The sequence below is a fragment of the Orycteropus afer genome, unplaced genomic scaffold (assembly GCF_000298275.1).
Source record: "Orycteropus afer afer isolate SDZICR_OR568_19922 unplaced genomic scaffold, OryAfe1.0 scaffold00032, whole genome shotgun sequence".
Classification (NCBI taxonomy): domain Eukaryota; kingdom Metazoa; phylum Chordata; class Mammalia; order Tubulidentata; family Orycteropodidae; genus Orycteropus; species Orycteropus afer.
In genome coordinates, this window is record NW_006921619.1 from 3,558,106 (window position 1) to 3,571,315 (window position 13,210).

Below are 13,210 nucleotides of genomic sequence, written 5' to 3' on the forward strand. Positions count from 1 at the left end.
TGGAATGAGGGATATTGCTGATGTCAGATGGATCTTGGCTGAAAGCAAATACCAGAAAGATGTTTACTTACATTTTATTGACTATGCAAAAGCATTGGACTGTGCAATCATAATGAATTATGGATAACACTGAGAAGAATGGGAATTCCAGAACACTTAATTGTGTTCATGAGGAACTTTGACACAGACCAGGAGGCTGTTTTTGAACAGAACAAGGGAACACTACATGGTTTAAAATCAAGAATGGAGTGTGTCGGGGTTGTATCCTTTCACTATACTTATTCAATCTGTATTCTGAACGAATAATCTGAGAAACTGTACTATACAAAGAATATGGCATCAGGATTGGAGGAAGACTCATTAACAACCTGTGTTATGCAGATGATACAACTTTGCTCACTGAAAGAGAGGATGACTTGAAACACTTACTGATGATGATTGAAGCCTATAGTCTCTACTATGGATTATACCTCAGTATAAAGAAAACAAAAATCCTCACAACTGGACCTATAAGCAACATCACAATAAATGGAGAAAAGATTGAAATTGTCCAAGACTTTGTATTACTTGGTACTACAATCAACACCAATGGAAGCAGCAGTCAAGATATCAGACATTATATAGCTTTGGGCAAATCTGCTGCAAAGGACCTCTTTCAAATGCTGAAGAGCAAAGATACTTCCTAGAAAACTGAGGTGCACCTGATGCAAGCCGTGGTATTTTCAATCACCTCATATACATGTGAGAGCTGGACTCTGAAAAAGGAAGATAGGAGAAGAGTCGATGCTTTTGAGTTGTGTTGGTGAAGAATGCTGAAAGTACCATGGACTGCTAAAAGAACTAACAAATCTGTCCTGGCAGAAGTGCAGCTGGAATGCTCCTTGGAAGCAAGAATGGCCAGACTTCATCTCACCTACTTTGGTCATTTTGTTAGAAGGGACCATTCCCTGGAGAAGGATGTCATGCTTGGTAAAGTGCAGGGACAACAAAAAGTGGAAGGCCCTCAAATAAATGGATTGACACAGTGGCTGCATGATGAGCTCAAGTATAGCAAAGATGGTTGGGTTGGCACAGGACCAGGCAGTATTTCATTCTGCTGTACATGGGGTTGCTATGAGTTGAAGATGACTCATTGGCACCTAACAACAACAACAGTAGTACAGTAGCTATAGCACTCAGCTGCTAACTGAATGGTTGACAGTTCAAACCCACAAGCTGCTCTATGAGAGAAGGATGTGGCAATCTGCTTCTGTAAAGATTACAGCCTTTGAAACCCTATGGGGCAGTTCTATTCTGCCCTATAAAGTTGCTGTGAGTCAGAATCTACTGGACAGTGTTTTTGTTGTTGTTGTTGTTTTCAAACAAATATGTTTATGTTAACAAATATGTACACACTTTATCATGAATTAAAACAGATGATATTGTAAAAACATAATGCATTTTATTTAGTAACAAAAGATTGAAGGCAAGCTTTGAAATCAGACTGCAGGAGTTTGTAGTCCATTACTATCAACTTTATGGCCGTATTATCATGGACAAGTTACTTTCTCTGGCCCTAGTTTATAAAACAAGACATTAGTACAATATGGTGAGGTTCAAATCAGCTATATTTGTAAAGATCCAGATTCTGGCCAACAGTAGATATCTGGGTACCTCCCTCTCACTTACAGATCCTCCTCTTTTCTCAGTGAATATTTCTCTTTAGCAATGAAAGACAACAGTGATTGAATTACTAGTCTTTCTGTTCCAACCATGGTGTTTCCTCAAAAACAATGCAAATGCAGCTTCAGGACCACATGGCCTCTCTTACCGATCCTAACTGCCCAGTGTCTTTCTTTGTCCTAGACTGTCTGCCTACTTTCCACTGTCATATTTTCTCATGGCCCCAGAACTCGGTCCACCGTTCCCTGCCCTGTCCCCTTACCTTGTTGATCATTGAGGGTCTCTTCCAGGTAGAGAAGATGTAGCCAGGACCTCTAATGAGCCAGATAAACCGAAACCAAACCAATTCTTGTCAAGTCAGTTCTGACTCATGGTAATCCCATGTGTGTTAGATTAGAACTGTGCTCCACAGCGTTTTCAATGCTTGTTTTTTTTGTTTTGTTTTGTTTTTTTAAGTAAATCTCCAGGCTTCTCTTCCAAGGCACCTCTGGTCAATCTTATGGTTAGTAGCTGAGCACAATTACCTTTTGTACCCCAAGTACTCCCATAGAACCAGACACATGTGACTAAAACCTCCCTGTTTTGTTCCTGTCTCTTAAGAAACCTCAACATGTCTTCTGAGTTTAGAACAAACAGCTGCATGGAAAGACAAGGAAGAATATTGTCAAACAAGAAAATTTCATAAATTATTTATAAAAATCCTATTCACTAAGTGTCAATTTTGTTCTTGACCAAATTGCAAATGAAGCTAAAATCTTTCAGTTCTCAAACTTTCCTCTTTACCAGTTTAGGCTCTAATCATCTCTGACTTTATTGCTTTACTCAAATAATACTCATCAAGTGTTAGTTGCAGGCAGATTAATTTAGAAACAATTTCTGAGCTCGAGAAATTTCATGTCTACTCTTCCCACCTCTGGTCAAATGGTTCTCAAATTTCAGTGCAACAGAATCACCTGGAGAGCTTCTTAAAACCAAGATTACTGGGCTACTCCTCTAGTTCTGATTTAGTAGGTCTGGAGAGGGGCCTGAAAGCCATCTCTCTAGGTCATGCCTCTCTAATCCATTGTCTTCACCATTACAAATGTTAACTTCTTAAAATACAGTGATTCCGTGGAGCAAAAGCCATGTTTGGTTCTCCACTCCATAGAATATCAAATCAAAACCCAAACTCACTGCCATCGAGTCAATTCCAACTCATAGTGACACCTGTCGGGTTTCTGATGTGGTAAATCTTTATGGAAGTAGATTGTTCCACCTTCCTTCCACAGGCTGGCTGGTGGGTTTGAACTGCTAACTTCTGATTTGCAGTCAAATACCTTAGGCATTGTACCACCACAACTCTTGCACAGAATACAGCCTTCTCAAAACCTTTATGATCTGTCATTCAAGGCTGCTATTTTTCCAGCCTCTCTTTCTGGTGCTGATTAGGCATGACAAAGCATTCTCCACTGTACTGTAACTTTCTTAGTTAAATCTAGCTCTATACCCACCAAACATTCTCTTTTTGAATCATTAACCTCTTTGTCTACCACCCATCTGTCAATTTGTAGTACTGTGGTGACTCATGCGTTGCTATGATTTTGGAAGCTAGTTCATCAGTATTTCAAATTCCAGCAGGGTCACTTACAGTGGCCAAATTTCAGTGGAGCTTCCAGAATAAGATAGACTAGGAAGAAAGGGCTAGAGATCTACTTTCAAAAATTAGCCAATGAAAACAGAACATTGTCTGATATAGTGCTGGAATATGAACCCCAGGCTGAAAGGCACTTACATGCACGTTGGCCACAACAATGAACTCAAACATACCAACAGTCATAAAGATGGCAGAGGACCGAACAACATTTCATTCTGCTGCACATGGGGTCACCATGAGTCAGAACCAACTCAACAGCAACTAACAACCACTTCTTTGTACATGTGTCTTGAGCTTTTCATTTATTAAAATGTGTGTGTGAGTGAGATGTTCTGTTGCCTTTTTTTTAAGTATATTGGCTCAACAAATACACAAAGCAGGCTTTTAGGAACAGGAGGAAGTAATGGCACCGTGGAATGGAATCCTGCCATGAAAGCCAAACACTGAAAAAAATTATTTTAAAAAGTATGGTCTTGAATTGAAGAAGTATCTAATGACACCAATCACATTAAAGTACCCATCAATAGACTGTTTTTATTTTATAATCATGTGTCTGAAGAGAGTAACAGGAAAAGAGACACCATTGTGTAAACATTAATATAGGACACAACTTCATCAAAGAGAAAAGGGAACACCACTAGCTTTCATCTTCTTTTAGTGAGATTAACCTAAGATAGTTTACTTGTGGTTTTGTTTTAATTCACCAGGCAAAAAACTTTCGTGTGTTGAAATTTTTAGGAAGCAATGTAAAAAGCATTATACCTCCCTTCACCAAGGTATAACCTTTCTGTGTTGATAGATCTTGTGAGAAATATAGTTTGTGTTAGAAATATGCATGAAATGAAGCATTTCCAAATACTCAGATATCACAAAGAGATGGATTATACTATTGGATTGCTGATATCATCTGACTTGGGGAATTAGAGGTAGAAAAGAATACATATGTGTATATATATATGTGTGTGTGTGTGTGTATACATATGTACAGAGAGAGAGATTGATTGGAAATAATAGAAAATAATTATCATTTCTCTTCCTTTCTCTGAAAGCTGTTGTGTTCATAGTTCATAGTTGGCATTTTTGTAAATATCTTACCTGTGGGCAAGCTCCTAACAATAGAGACAAGTGAAAGATCCTGAAGACAAACTTAATAGAAATACTCTGGAGTCTGTGGGGGCTGGGAGGGCATCTGGCTAAGCCTCTGTGATTCACTGTACTTGGAATTCCCTTGTGGTTCCTATTTATATTTTTAGTGTTTACTTGCTTTTCCTCTAAAACTTGTTTTTGACAGTAGTCATGGGGGCCCAAGAGTGTGTTCCCACATTTGTAATTATGAAGTCATATAATGGGTGTGTAGTTTCTCTGGTTCCACCCTACTGTGTCAGCCAGTAAACTGGCTTTCCGCTGTTGGACAACACTGGAGCTCTTGCACAGAGTCTGCTAAGGAAGAGAATCTAGAGGGATTTGTGACCAACTATAATCAAATGGCATGTTTGTAGGATTAGTTAATGCATCTCACTGAATGACATTTGATGCCCATTGTGTCTTCAAACCATTCAAAAGACTATTTGACAAGACAAACTTGGAGTTAAACTTTTTATCATCACCTATATTAAACATAGGAGCTTTGGTAGCATAGTGCCTAAAGGCGCTATGAGTCGGGTCCGACTCAACGGCATATAACAACAACAACAACAACAACACATATTAAACATAAGAATCTCTGGTGACACAATGATTAAAGCACTTAGCAGCTAAGGGTTAGAACCTACCAGCCAGTACACAGGAGAAAAGACCTGGTAATATGCTGTCAGAAAAATTGCAGCCTAGGAAAATCTATGGGGCAGTGGTCCTCTGCCCTATAGGGTTGCTATGAGTTGGAATTGACTTGATGGCACACAACAACATATTAAATATGTACATATGGAACAGTAACAGCAACCAAAGACCTTTTAGTAGTACCTCGGTGTGTGCAAAGAACACTGGATTTGGAGGCAGGCACACTTTAGGTGTGAATAATAGCCCTTTAAAATTCAATTATAATACCTGTGACCTGAGGCTTGTTCTCTATTTCTGTTGATCAAAAAATAAAAATGGGAATCCATACATCTACAATCAAATGATTTTTAATAGAGTGTTAGATCCATGCAGCAAGGAAAGAATAGTCTAATAAATGGCATTGGGACAACTGGATATCCATATGCAAAAGAATGAAGCTAAACTCATACCTCATACCATACACAAAATCAACTAAAAATGGAGCAAAGACCTAAATTTATGAAATAAAACCATAAAATTCCTGGAAGAAAACATTGGGGTATTGTCTTCAGGACCTAGTTTTTAATCATGGATTTTTAGATTCGACACCAGAAGCACTAGCAGCAAAAGACAAAATAGATATAATGGACTTCATCAAAATTTTTGTTCAACAAAGGATTTTAACAATAAAGTGAAGAGATGACCTATAGATTGGGAGAAAATTTTAGGGAAATATATATTGGATAAGGGTTTAATATCCATAATATATAAAGAACTTCCATAGTTTAAAAACAAAAAGATTAAAAACTCTAACAAAATACAGGCAAAAGACTTGAATAGAAATTTCAGAAAAGAAAATATACAAATGACCAATAAGCACATGAAAATATCCTCAACATCATTAACCATCAGGGAAACGCAAATCCAAACCACATCGAGATCTTCCTTTACTCCCACTATGATGGCCAAGATCAAAAAAATGGAAAACAACAAATGTTGGCAAGGATGTGGAGGTATTGGAACTCTTATCCATTGCTGGTGGGAATGAAAAATGGTACAATTGCTATAGAAAACAGTTTGGTGGTTCTCAAAAAGTTAAACATAGAACTACCATGCGAACCAGCAATTCCACTTACATATATAACCAAGAGACTTGAAAGGAGTGAGACAAACAGACACATGTGCATCAGTTTTCATTGCAACACTATTTACAATAGCCAAAAGGTGAAAATAACCTAAATGTCCATCAAGGGATGAGTGGAATATTAGTCATAAAGAGAAATGAAGTCCTGATAAACTCTACAACATGAATGAACCTTGAAAACATTATGCTGAATGAAATAAGTCATTTACAAAAGGACAAATACTATAAGATCTCATTTATATAAAATAACAAGAATAGGCAAATGTACAGAAACCAAAGTTTATTAGTGGTTACCAGGGACATGAGCATGGGGGAGAAAGAGGGGAAGTTAGGAAGCAGGGAGTTCCTAGTGAAGCAGGGAGTTATAGTGAAAGCAAATGTGGCAATGATTATGGTTGAGGTTTGCCCAACATAATTAATATAATTTATATCACACTTGAAAAATGTTGGATTGAGAAGTGGCATGCTATATATATAATTATAACAATAAGAAAATAAAAATGGGGTTGGGTTGTAAGTAAATGTACTAACTGGTATAAAGCACCTAGAGCTGCAAGCCTGGCACATAGTAGGCATACAATAAATAATAGTAGGGTGAGAGAGTTCCAGTAAGACTGCAGAAGAGGCAGACAAAATACACAGACCCTTTTCAACAAAGAAAAGAGGAATCAATTAACACAGATACAGAAGATAATCATGGAGCCTTGAGTTTTGAAAGGAAGAATATGGAAGTGGACTAAACTCCAACTGGTAGAAGAAACTGCATGAAAACAGTGAAAAAAACATATGGAGCTGGGGACTGTCAGCTATCCTGATGGCACGAACAGTTTGAATATGGCCAAGTGGGGTTAGGACCTAAGAATTAACCTAAAATTTGGCCCTGCTAGCCAGGGGCTCCACAGAGAACTGCACTGGTGGCTGGAGAATAAATGGGAAAACAGCAAAGAAGGAGACAAACTGAGCTGTGGACTTTTGGCTCTATGGAAGGTGCAGCTATTTTGAATGTTTACAAGTGGTTTGATTTTTTTGGATATTTAAAGCTACAGTGTTCTCTCAGATTCCTATGACATAAGAATGGGCTCCACTTGCCAGAGAGAGCAAGGATATACCAGAAACTGAGGACTGGAAAGGTGTGATATTCCCCTTGTTACTCTTATAAGCCCACACCTTCTTGGTGAATGGAGGTGTGGCCATCCCTCACTCCACCCACCTTCTGGGCTGGCAGAAATTCCATCCCAGTCTGTGTGCTCTGATGGAGCCTAAGTGTCCTACACTGGCTCTCCCAGATTTTTTTTTTTTTTTTTTAGTTTGCTTGTTTTTGTCTGCTTTAATTTTTTTCCCACTGTCCTTTTTATTATTATTCTTTCTTATTCCCTTCCCAGGTTCCAGTTTTCAGCTTTTTCTCTCTTCCTGTTTCCTACTTCCCATTTTTTTCTTTTTTGTTGTTCTACCATTCCTTGTTTTCCTTTTTGCATTTTTTCCCTTTTTCTTCATTACTCTCCTACTCATCCTCATTTCTCTTATTCCTCTCTCCCCAGATAATGTGTGTTTTTTTTTTCTTTTTCCTTTTCTATTCATACTTCTTTTGGCTTTTTAAAATATGTCTTTAAATCTTTTCTCTAGTTTATTACCTTTCCTCTTTTTTTTTTTTTTTTCCCCTTTTTTCTCTTTGTGGTGATTGCTCCTGTGTGTTTATGCAGTGTATGTTTTTTGTCCTACTGCTTTTGCTTTTTGATGGTTTTTTGGTTGTTGTTTTTGTTTAAGTGTGTGAAAGACAGCAACTGTGACCATATGGCCCAACCACACACACACACTTCCTGAAGCTCCACTTACTGAATGAGGGCCACCACTTCCTTCTGCACTAACTGGCTAATGAAACACAACCATCAATAAGAGCCTGACTCACCCTTAACTGCTCTTCACAAACAGTTAACAGAGATCTGTGCAGCCACTCTCATTCTCTATCACACCTACTAGCAGACAGGTGGTGAGTACATAAGTGCTGCCAACTAGCAAATACAGGAGCACAGTCCCCTGATTACTCAGATAGATGCCCCCCCCCCAAAAAAAAAGAAAATGAAAATCTTGGGTGAATTACTACAACATGCAATCACTAATTAAATACAAGTACATAAAAGTCACAATGTTTCAGAGACAACAGACCATCACAGTCCAAGAAGCATGATAAAGCAGTAGAAGCAAGGGAGAAGGATACAGACCCAGAACACATCCCTGAGGAAGAAGCATTATTGGAACTCTCTGATAAAGAATTCAAAACAATACACTTAGGTACCTTCAATAGATTGATAGACAGATCAAGGAAAATACTGACAAAATTAAGGAAAATACAGACATAACCCTAGAACCATTTTAGAAGAAAATATAATGACAAAATAAATGAAAAATTAGAAATGATACAAAATCTACAGATAGAAATCCAGATGATTAATCAGAAATAGATAACTTATTGAAAGGGCAAAGGAGTAGAATTGAATCAATGGAAGACAGAATTAATGAGATTGAAGACAAATACCTGAACACTTCTTTGGAAAGGGATCAATCAGAAAGAAAGATCAAAACCAAATGAAGAAAGCCTAAGATTCATGTGGGATACCATCAAAAGGAATAACCAATGTGTAATTGAAATTCCAGAACAGGAAGAGAAAAAGAAAACACAGAGAAAATTGTCCAAGATTAGTTGGAAGACAACTTCTCTGATATGATGAAAGATGAGAATATATCCATTAAGGAAGTCCAATGAACCTCAAACAGGATAGACCCCAAAAGAAAATCATCAAGCCATATCATCATCAAACTCATCAAAACTAAAGACAAGGAAATAATCCCAAAAGCAGCATGGGAAAAATGAAAAGTTACCTACAAAGGGCAACCAATAAGACTAAGCAGAAACAAAACAGGCAAGAAGGCAATAGGGTGGTACATATAAACTGGAAAGAGAAAAATTTCCAACCAAGAATTATATACCTAGCAAAATTGTCCCTCAAATATGATGGTGAAATTAGAAGATTTCCAGATAAGCAGAAATTAAGGGGATTTGTTCAAACTAGACCAACCTTACAAGAGATACTAAAGGGAGTCCTTTGAACAGAGAATCAATAATAGCAAACAGCAACTGACCATTAATACACAAGATGACATAACCCAGAAACCAACACAGTTATGGAACCATTGTTCTTGTTGTTATGTGCGATAGAGTCAGACTCGACTCAAAGCGATTCCTCCTTGGGTTTCCGAGGCAGTATCACTATGGAAGTAGATTGCCCAACTTTCTTTCTGAGGAGTGGATGGTGGGTTTGAACTGCCAGCCTTCTGGTTAGCAGCCAAGTGCCTTAGGCACTATATTACCAGAGCTCCTAGTTACGGAACTATCTAAAGTAAAATAAACTTATAAGATTGTAAGCAGGGAAACAGAGATAAGAATTGGCAAATGAGGACAGCTACAAACCAAAAGGAGGGAAAAAATTGTGTAGTTCAAGAGTTTCTAAACAGTGAGGAAGTCAAGATAGTTGCAAGATAAAATGGACCATTCTGAACTCAGGGAAAAAATTATAAATCACAAGGTAATCTCAAAGAAAAATGATAAACCTGCACATAACAATAAAAAAGAGGACAGGGACAAATATTTAGCAAATACTAAAACAACAGCAATGAAGGAAATGATAACACTATTCATAAACAAAATGAGCTCAACACAGAAGATTATATGGAGCAAAGAAACCAGGAACACCATGAAAAAAACACATAACAAAATGATAGAAATAAATTCATACTTGTCAATAATTACAAGGAATGTCGATGCATTAAATGCACCACCCACAGATGGAGAGTTGCAGACTGGATAAGAAAACATAGCCCATCAATATGATGTATACAAGAGACACACCTTAGAGACAAAGACAAAAATAGTCTAAAAATCAAAGGTTGGAAAAAAAGATACATAAAACAAATTGCAACCAAAAATAAAAAAGAAGAGGTGATAATATTAATCTTGATAAAATTGAGTTTAAGACAAAAACCACCATATGAGACGAGGAAGGATATTATATAATGATTAAAGGATCAATTGAACAAGAAGATATAACCATAATAAACATGGACCCAACAGAAGAGCCTCAAAATACATAAATAAGACTGTAACAGAATACAAAAGACAAATAGATGACTCCACAGTCATAGTGTTGTTGTTGTTGTTGTTATGTGCTGTCAAGTCAGACCCGACTCATAGAAACCCCTCCTTGGGTCCAAGGCAGTATCACTATGGAAGTAGATTGCCCCATCTTCCCTCCAAGGAGTGGCTGGTGTGTTTGAACTGCCAACCTTCTGGTTAGCAGTCAAGTGACTTAGGCACTATGCTACCAGAGCTCCAGTCATAGTAGGAGTCTCCTACTATGTCATAATAGTCATATTAGGAGACTTTAATATATGACTTTCAATCAACCATAAGACAAATAGAAAGAAACTCAACAAAGATGCAGAAGAACTAAACAATACATTCCTCCAACTTGACCTTATAGACATCTACAGAGCACTTCACCCAACAACAACATAATATACATTCTTTTCCAGTGCACAATGAACATTCTCCATGATGGACCATATGTTGGGCCATAAAGCAAGCCTTAATAGATCTAAAAACATTGAAATACTGCAAAGCACCTTCTCAGATTGCAATGCTATCAAATTAGAAATCAACAATAGGAAGAACAACAGAAAAAGAGCAAACACATGGAAACTGAACAACATCTACCTTAACAACAACTGGGTAATAGAATAAATAAAAAATGAAATTAAAAATTCCTTGAATCAAACAAGAATGAAAACACAACACATCAAAATCTTTGGGATACGGCAAAAGCAGTGATCAGAGACCAATTCATAGCAATAAATGCACACATCAAAAAAGAAGAAAGAGTTAAAATCAGCACTGTAAATTAACATCTCCAACAGTTAGAAAGAGAATAGCAAGAAAAGCCTACAGTCACCAGCAGAAAGGAAATAATAAATATTCAAGCAGATATCAATGAAACAGAAAATGGAAAGATAATAGAAGAAACTAGACTAGAAGTTGGTTTTTTGAGAAGATTAATAAAATTGGCAAATTTGACAAAGGAAAAGAGGGAGAGAATACGAATAACACAAATAAGAAACGAAATGGGTGACATCACAACAGAACCAACTGAAAAAAAAAAAAAAAAGGATAATATCAGCATACTATGAAGAACTGTACTCCAACAAATTTGAAAATCTGGAAGAAATGGACAGATTTCTAGAAACACACTACTTACCTAAACTAACATAGACTGAGGTGGAAAAGTTGAACAGATCCATAACAAAAGAAAAAATTGAACAGGTCATAAAAAAATTACCAACCAAAAAATAAATGTCCTGGCCCAGATGGTTTCACTGGAGAATTCTACCAAACATTCAGAGAAGAACTGACACCAATCCTATTCAAGCTATTCCAAAATATAGAAAAGTATGGAATCCTCCCTAATTCATTTTATGAAGCAAGCATAACCTTGATACCAAAACTAGGCAAAGACATCACTAAAAAGGAAAACTACAGACCAATATCCTTCATGAATATAGATGCAAAAATCTTCAACAAAATCATAGTCAATAGATTCCAACAAAATATCAAAATAATAATAATAATAATGCATTTTGACCAAGTGGGGTTCATATCAGGTATGCAAGGATGCTTCAACATTAGAAAAACAATCAACATCATCCACCACATAAATAAAACAAAGGAGAAGAAGCACATGATCATATGAAAAAATGCAGAAAAGGCATTTGACAAAATCTAACCACCTATTCCTGATAAATATGCTCAAGAAAATGGGAATAGAAGGGAAATTCCTCACCATAATAAAAGGCATATATGCAAAGCCAACACTCAACATTATTCTCTTTAGAGAGATATTGAAACTATTCCCCTTGAGGACAGGAGCTAGACAAGGATGTCCTCTATCACCATTTCTATTCAACATTGTATTGGAAGTCCTAGCCAGGGCAATAAGGCAAGAAAGGGAAATTAAAGGCATCCAAGTGGGTAAGGAAGAATTCAAACTATTCCTATTTGCTGGTGATATGAGTCTATACATAGAAAACCCAAGAGACTTAGTAAAACATCTACTGGAACTAATTGAGAGATTAAGCACCTTGGCAAGATACAAGATCAACATCCAAAAATCAGTTGGATTTGTCTACACCAGCAAAGGGATTACTGAGAAAGAAATAAGGAAAGCAATACCATCTATAATAGCTACTGAAAAATAAAATATTTGGGAATAAATCTTACCAGGGACACAAAAGATCTGTACAAGGAAAACTATAAAATACTAATCAAGAAACCAAAAGAGATCTACATAAATGGAAGAACAAACCATGCACATGGATAGGAAGATTGAACTTTGTGAAAATATCATTTCTACCCAAAGCCATCTATACATTCAATGCAATCCCAATCCAGATCCCATCAACCTTCTTTAAGGATATGGAAAAAACAATCATTAACTTTATATGGAAAGGAAAGAGACCTCAGATATGCAAAGCACTATTGAAGAAGAAGAACAAAGTAGGAGGTCTCACACTCCCGGATCTCAAAATCTACTACACAGCAAGAGTAGTCAAAACTGCCTGGTACTGGTACGATGACAGACACATAGACCAATGGAATAGAATTGAGAACCCAGAAATAGATCCATTGATCTATGGTCAGCTAATTTTTGACAAAGGGCTGAAATCCATTAAATGGGGAAGATATTGCCTGTTTGACAAATGGTGTGGGCAAAACTGGATGTCCACTTGCAGAAAATTGAAACGAGATCTATACCTCACACTATAGATGGAAACTAACTCCAGATGGATCAAAGACTTAAATGTGAAACTTAAAACTATAAAGTTCCTCAAGGAAAAACTAGGGGCAAATTTGTTGTTGTTGTTGTTAAGTGCCGTCGAGTTGTTTCTGACCCTTAGTGACCCCATGC